Source organism: Leiobunum rupestre, chromosome 11 (genome assembly GCF_980474605.1).
Source record: "Leiobunum rupestre chromosome 11, qqLeiRupe1.1.hap1, whole genome shotgun sequence".
Classification (NCBI taxonomy): Eukaryota; Metazoa; Arthropoda; class Arachnida; order Opiliones; family Sclerosomatidae; genus Leiobunum; species Leiobunum rupestre.
In genome coordinates, this window is record NC_143394.1 from 9,753,468 (window position 1) to 9,760,122 (window position 6,655).

The 6,655-nt window shown below is 34.4% G+C and overlaps 1 long non-coding RNA gene across 1 annotated transcript; it reads left to right on the forward strand.

The window, feature by feature from the left end:
- The first annotated feature begins 625 nt into the window (after positions 1-625).
- LOC149921287 (uncharacterized) lies at positions 626-6,208 on the forward strand. Its single transcript, XR_016477463.1, has 3 exons — positions 626-706; positions 5,135-5,244; positions 6,153-6,208. It is a non-coding gene; the product is annotated as an uncharacterized LOC149921287 (long non-coding RNA).
- Positions 6,209-6,655: the final 447 nt, after the last annotated feature.

Sequence of the window (6,655 nt, forward strand, 5' to 3'; positions counted from 1 at the left end):
GTATGCCGGCCTTTCAATGAATTTTATAAAGAAATTGTTATATCAAATATTAAAATTAAAGGAATACGATGAAAATTCAAATAACAATACTGTCTTTAATATTATTATTATTTAATTATATTTTTATTTTAATTACAAGGAATTTTACCCAATAATTTCTAAGATTGATTATCTGTTGCTAAATTTCGGAGCTTTTCAACTAAGAGTTTTAACACGAAAGCGTCTACGAATATTTAATTCATGAACGACAGGTTTTGAATTTTGACTTATGACAGCGCATATTTTAATTGTATTAAAGTCATAACTTTGGCGAAAATTTTAATATGCAGGCGCGCAAGCCATCGGTATCAAGTATACGTTACTTAGAAGTAATTGCGTCTGAAGCCTGTATGAACCACATCTTTGTCAAATTGTCAGGTTATAGTGAAAAGAGGAACTTTCGGAGTAAGAGTAGTCCAGACGTTTCCCGAATTAAGCTGTTTGCGCGAACAGTGACGCGAACACCTAGTCTCAATTTCATTCTACTTAAAGTCAACGTTAGTAAAAATCACTTAACTCGAGCGTGAAGCATCTCTGCGAGGTAAAGGAAACTCTGCATGTCAACTATACGATTCGAGGCTTCGCCATAAAAAGGCGCGTAGGACACGGAAGAGAAAATTACTTTTTTGGAAATTGCCGGAGTTTGCTTCCTTCAAAATTCGTTCTCGTAAGAATTTGCCTAATTATTTTATTTAACGTTTTTGGTAAGATAACCAAACAATCCTGTAAGGGTTCCGTTTTAGATTTATTCTTAAGTATTAAAATTCCTAGGAAATAAATTTAAAATTATATTAATTAATTAATAAGATTAATAAAGTTAGTTAATGCAAAACGTAATTCCTTTAATCAAAGAGTAGCTTTTGATGTTACCATACCAGGTTATTTGATTTTTCGGTGACACTTTGCTTATAGGCGCAGTGGTGTTCCTTGATTAAAGAAATCTATTTGGAATTTCAAACAATTCACGGTCTATAATACCAGTGGAGCTTGTATTTATTTAGACTGCTGAAGAAATTATGTAGAGTAAGAGAATAATTTTTAACATTTTAGAATATTTTGATATACTAGGGTAGATTAAGAAAACCAAAACGTGTTTAACCAATACTTCGGAAGTGAATTACCTGTGGCCGGATTAAATTGAGTAGGAGATTGGTGACAAGCCCTTCATGGCACGTGAACCATCAGCTGATTCAAACTTCTAGAGCACTCGAATTAACCTATCAAATGCCAAACAAAGCACAAATTAGTGAAGCTGAGAAAGGCGCAATAATGTGTTCTAACTATAGAATGTTTTTCTGCCTTAATTTAAGTCTATTTTCGATCTCATTATTAATTAGTATAGTGACTTTAAATACAGTTTGAGTTTACTTTTTTACGATATTTACCTTGATTTGTTTACAAAGTCCATTTTTACCTGTCACACGAAATCAAACCTTAATGTTAGCATTTCCCTGCTGCGTTATTTTGTGCTTGTTGTCGCCTTCTTCCAGGGGTTAGAAGGCCAAACCTGGAAGCTCTCTGGCACTCTTCAAAGTCTTGTAGAATAATTAGAAAAAAACAGTTATACTACTCAACTCACCCCTACAACTCCTTAAATTTTTTGCATAACCTTTTGAAACACCCTGTATAATCATTATTGAATAATTTATTCTTTTAATCATGATTTAATTATTCATTTACAATAAATAACTCGAGATTTTTCAATATTTAAATAATTGTGTATAAATGTATCGTGGTCTAGTATTGAAAGGGTTCAAGCTTTCGTAGGCGATTCGTAGCCTGTTTGCTTGCATGCAGGTGCGTAAAGATATAGTCCGGTTGTGTGGGTCAGTTTCATTACTCTTTCTTTTGGCAAGTTCGATTATGAACTAAAATTATTTTAAAACCTCCTAAATTTAAATAGTTATCCTGCTCTTCAAAAATAATTTAGCTTTTTACAGTTATTTGAAGAAAATGAGAAAGGTAGAAATCTATTTGAATGCGGTTTGGTTATTCTGCTATCATGGCTGTTAGCTTTAGCGAAGCCAAGTCTCATTTTAGATCTTAAAAATGTCACTTTTTAAAGTCAACGAATTGTCGCGAAGGGAATTTTTCACAGAGTACTATTGTTATTATTGATTATTGCGAATTGAAATATCTTTGTGCAATTCGCGTTTTACCTGTTTTGCACTTTTAATGCATGTAAAGAAAAACGAAATAATGAAAAGCCTAGAATAAGGAACTACAACCAGTATGTAGACCATTCTTTTAAATTTTCAACACTTGCTTCAAGAGTCGGTAAACAATCACCAATTTCATACAAAACAGTGTTAATGAAAAAACTGAAATAGTTCACGTAAAATATTTCAGTAAGAGAACGCCACTTGTCCGATTTAAAAAACTTAACAATTTTAAGGAAGCTACGAGACCTTGCCAGTTTCTTTCAAAAATCTCATATTTTCCAATCCATTGCCGGAAGCCTTCAACCGCCGTGGTTGTAGTGATTAATGACAAAATTGAAGAGTTATTGAAACGTCGAAGGAATTTTGCTAGTTCCCGGTTTAAAGGAATTATATGATACTTTTTAGATAAATAATATTTAATTGAACTATGTTTAAGTAAAAATTATGCTATTGCAAGAAAATAATTGATTTATTACGGTATTTCTTAGTTTTCATCTGTCACGTATTCAACTTACACAAAATGATTAACTCTTAATGGAATTGAAATTGATTATATAAAGCAAAATATTTCTGAGACATGGCAAAATATTTAATTTATTACGTGGTTAAGCTTATTAAGTTTAACAATTAAGCCTGGCCAATTTTCCAAAAGTTCAAAACAACGGCCTACTGCTAGATTTCTAACAAACATCCAATATTCGATTTCGACTTCCCCAGAATTCAATGGTTGAAAGAAGTTTGGATAAAATTGCAATTTAAATATGCCAAATTTGAACCAATAGCTTTTTATTCGTATTAATTTTCTCATTTATTTGTAAGGATACAATGTGACCAAGGGCGTGAAGGGTTTATTTATGCTGTTCACAAGATTATATATAAACACATATATTAAACGTATTCGAAAGAAAGCTGTTCAGCTAACCGCATCCGGTGTATTATTTGAGATTATGACTAAGGTGAAATTTCCAAATGGACGATGGAAGCACTAAAATCACGAAATTCAAGCTTCAATATACCCAATTTCGAGCAAAACGTTTTTCTAGTTTCAAATGTAACTGCGTGAGTAGTAGCTACCGTAATTTTGTGACGCCATCTGCCCTTTTAGACAGAAAATCACCAATTAAATTAAATTAAACTTCACTAGTTTGAGGCAGCTCACCCAAGTATTTTTGAAGCTGACGTCCAAAAATAAATTAAAATTGTAAATGTGAGGTTACAATCATACTCCAACACCTTAAATTTGTCGAGTAATGATAATAACTGGCTAATCTATTTATTATTACCTTATTAGTAAGTTCAGAAATATGAAATTCAAAATATTAGCGTTCTTAAAACCTTTTCATTAAAAAATTCGAATTGAAAGAACTAAAAATGGCTGCTAATAAATGAAGTTTCAAACAAACAGGTGCTCATAAATATTTTAAGTCGAAGGAGCTTTTAAGAGATGAAAAAAAAACCATTAATAATATAAAAAGTTTAGTTAATATGTAAGTGTGTTTGGACATATTATAAGAAGGTTCTTAATTGTTAATTTAAATTTAATTTTTCTTAATCTAATGACGCCGCTTTAAAATACAAAGAGCTAAGCTTTTCAGAGTAAAATGACAAATTGAATTATTCTTGTATTAATATACTAGCCGAAAACCCAGCCTTTCTAGCAGGTCCTCAGCTAGTTGTGTGTTTCGAGGCACTCCACACCAGTAAGCCCCCCAACCCCTTTTTCCCATGGAATAATTTCCGTGGCATTCTTTACACCATAGTCGTACAACCATATTAAGGCACCTTCCCCCTTTGACCCATGCGATAATTTCCGTGGCCCCCTTTACCCCATATAGTCGAACCACCGCAGTAAGGCCCCCTCCCTTTTTTCCCATGCGATAATTTCCATGTTACCCTTTTCCCCAAAGTAGAACCACCCCAGTAAGGCCCTTCCTCCCTTTTTTCCCATGCGATAATTTCCATGTTACCCTTTTCCCCAAAGTAGAACCACCCCAGTAAGGCCCTTCCTCCCATGTTATAATTACCGTGGTACCCCCTCTCACTTTTTCGCATTATTTAATTACCGTGGTACCCTTTTCCCCATAGTAGAACGACCCCAGTAAGGCCCTTCACCCCATTTCCCCATGTGATTATTACCGTTCATCCTCTTTTTTCCCATGTTATAATTACCGTGGTACCCACCTCCCCCTTTTTACCATGTAATAATTACCAAGGTACCCATTTCCGAAAAGTAGAACCACCCCATTAAGGCCCTTCCTCCCGTATTTTCCCCTTGTGATAATCATCAGGGTACCCCCTCCCCCTTTTTGGCATGTGAAATGTACCATGGTACCTACTTCCCCTTTTCTCCATGCGAGAATTTCCGTGGTACCCTTTTCTCCGCAAAATAACTGAAATTCGCAGTCGTACTAAACCTCCATGTACCCCTTTAAACCACCTGTATCCAATGGCTGAGGCATAAAGGTCACGGTACTTTCAAATCGGAACGACCCCGAACTCACCCAACCTCCCCTCCCCGTTTCCGAAACTCACAGGCTTTCTGAAACTACCCGATACGATTCCCGCCACCCTCCGAAATTCGCGGCGGAAAGAGAGCAAATTTCGGGTGTATTACGGGTTTGACAAACACGGCCCAACTCTCAGCGGCAGTTTTTGAGAATTTTTAGAAACTGACATTTGCGTCACTTTTGAAAATTTGTAATAAAGAAACTAAAAACCAAATTGGAAATCGAAGCCGACTCGATGCGAAAACACGAACCGTAGCGTACGTAAAAAAATTGCCACGCGACCCTCGCGCTAGTAACGCGAGCGCGAAAAGCGTCAGAAAATCGAGAAATAAATCACCAAAATCGGTTGACGAACGAACGTAACTACCACCCAACCAACTGCTTTTTATTATATTGATTTTCTAATAAAGGTTTTTGATTATTAAGGTAAAATCCCAAAGAACTGTACGACATCATGGGCTCAAAACTTTTGGCTATTTTCTTGGCGTTGACGCTCTGCGCTGTCCTTGGAATTGGAGCAGTTAAAATGGGAGCAAGTAAGAAGGGAATTAAGCGAGTGTTTACGGATATTTGCCGATTTTTTAGATTTTTACAGAATTTTAATTTTTTTAAAAACGGATAAAATGAATAAGGCTGGCGCCAACTGCTACAATCTTATGTTAATAATTACCGCTATTTCGTAATTTCGGGAATTTTTTATTAATGGAATATATCGGCTGAAACAGACCAATTTAAAGGGAGCAAATGACAATCAGAACATTCCTTTGTCTCTTTTGAGTAGTTGCATATAAAGAGAAAGAAATCGGTGCTCATCTCATTTTACGCTCATTAATTGGCTTTACGAATGTACTAATTTCTAAAGGGAGTTATTAGAAATTAATATACCCTTCGTTTTGCTTTAATTTTTAGTGATCGTTTGAAATTCGAAACAGCACTTCTCAATTTTAGCGCTCTGTAAAAAACAAAACAGCACCCCCATGTTTTAGAGATTTGTAAAATAAACAAAACCTTGCTCCTGAATTTAAGCGCTTTGTAAAAAAGGATAAAACGCTCTCCAATTTTCGCTCTCAGTAAAACTCCATCGACAAAAGTCGCAAAGTCATTTTATTGCAGTTTGAAAAGCGATCAAAGAAATTCTCACAATGAATTTAGCTTGTCCGTATCACAGTTGACCCCAATTTTGCGGTTATCATAATGGTTTTTTAAAGGAACATTATTTTTTTCGAAATCCTATTTAATCCAAATTAACATAAATTGGTAGGAAATAGACCAATTAAGAGTGATCTAGTTTAGTATTTTCCGTTTCGACGCTCAAACCAAGTGTGATCGGGCTCGAGATAAATGACGTGAGAGAAGGATTTGAACAATCAAACGTTACCCGGAATCTTGCGAATGATAAAACAAAATCGCGTAAAAAGAATAAAAAGAAATTGAATATTTTCAGATTGTTTTGACAAAGAAACAATTTGCAACGACTTGAAATGTGCGGAGAAACAAAATGGATTTTGCTTTAAATTTCCTTTTGGGGAATCTAGAGGCTCTACTTGCGTTTGCAGCTGCTTAACAAACGATGACTGCAAAACATTTAAAAATGAAAATGGACTAGCTCTTAAATGCAAGGGCCGCAAAGGAAAAAAAATTTGCATTGGATAAAAAAAGTATATTATAATTAAATTTACGTTATACTTGAATGTGATAGCACTCTTTTTGTAATAATTAAATATGCACTTAATTTAAAATATACATGTGAAATTTCAAATTTATTTTAAAGGAAATATAAACTCAACGCAAATTGAACAAGAGTTTATAACTAGAGCTAGTAATATATAAAGTCATATAATACATTAAAATTGTCTAAATAAACATTACATTTTTGATAACCCTTCATGATGCTTTATAATCGGGGAAAGTTGATACAAGAATGTTTACACAAAGATGAGCGGTTGT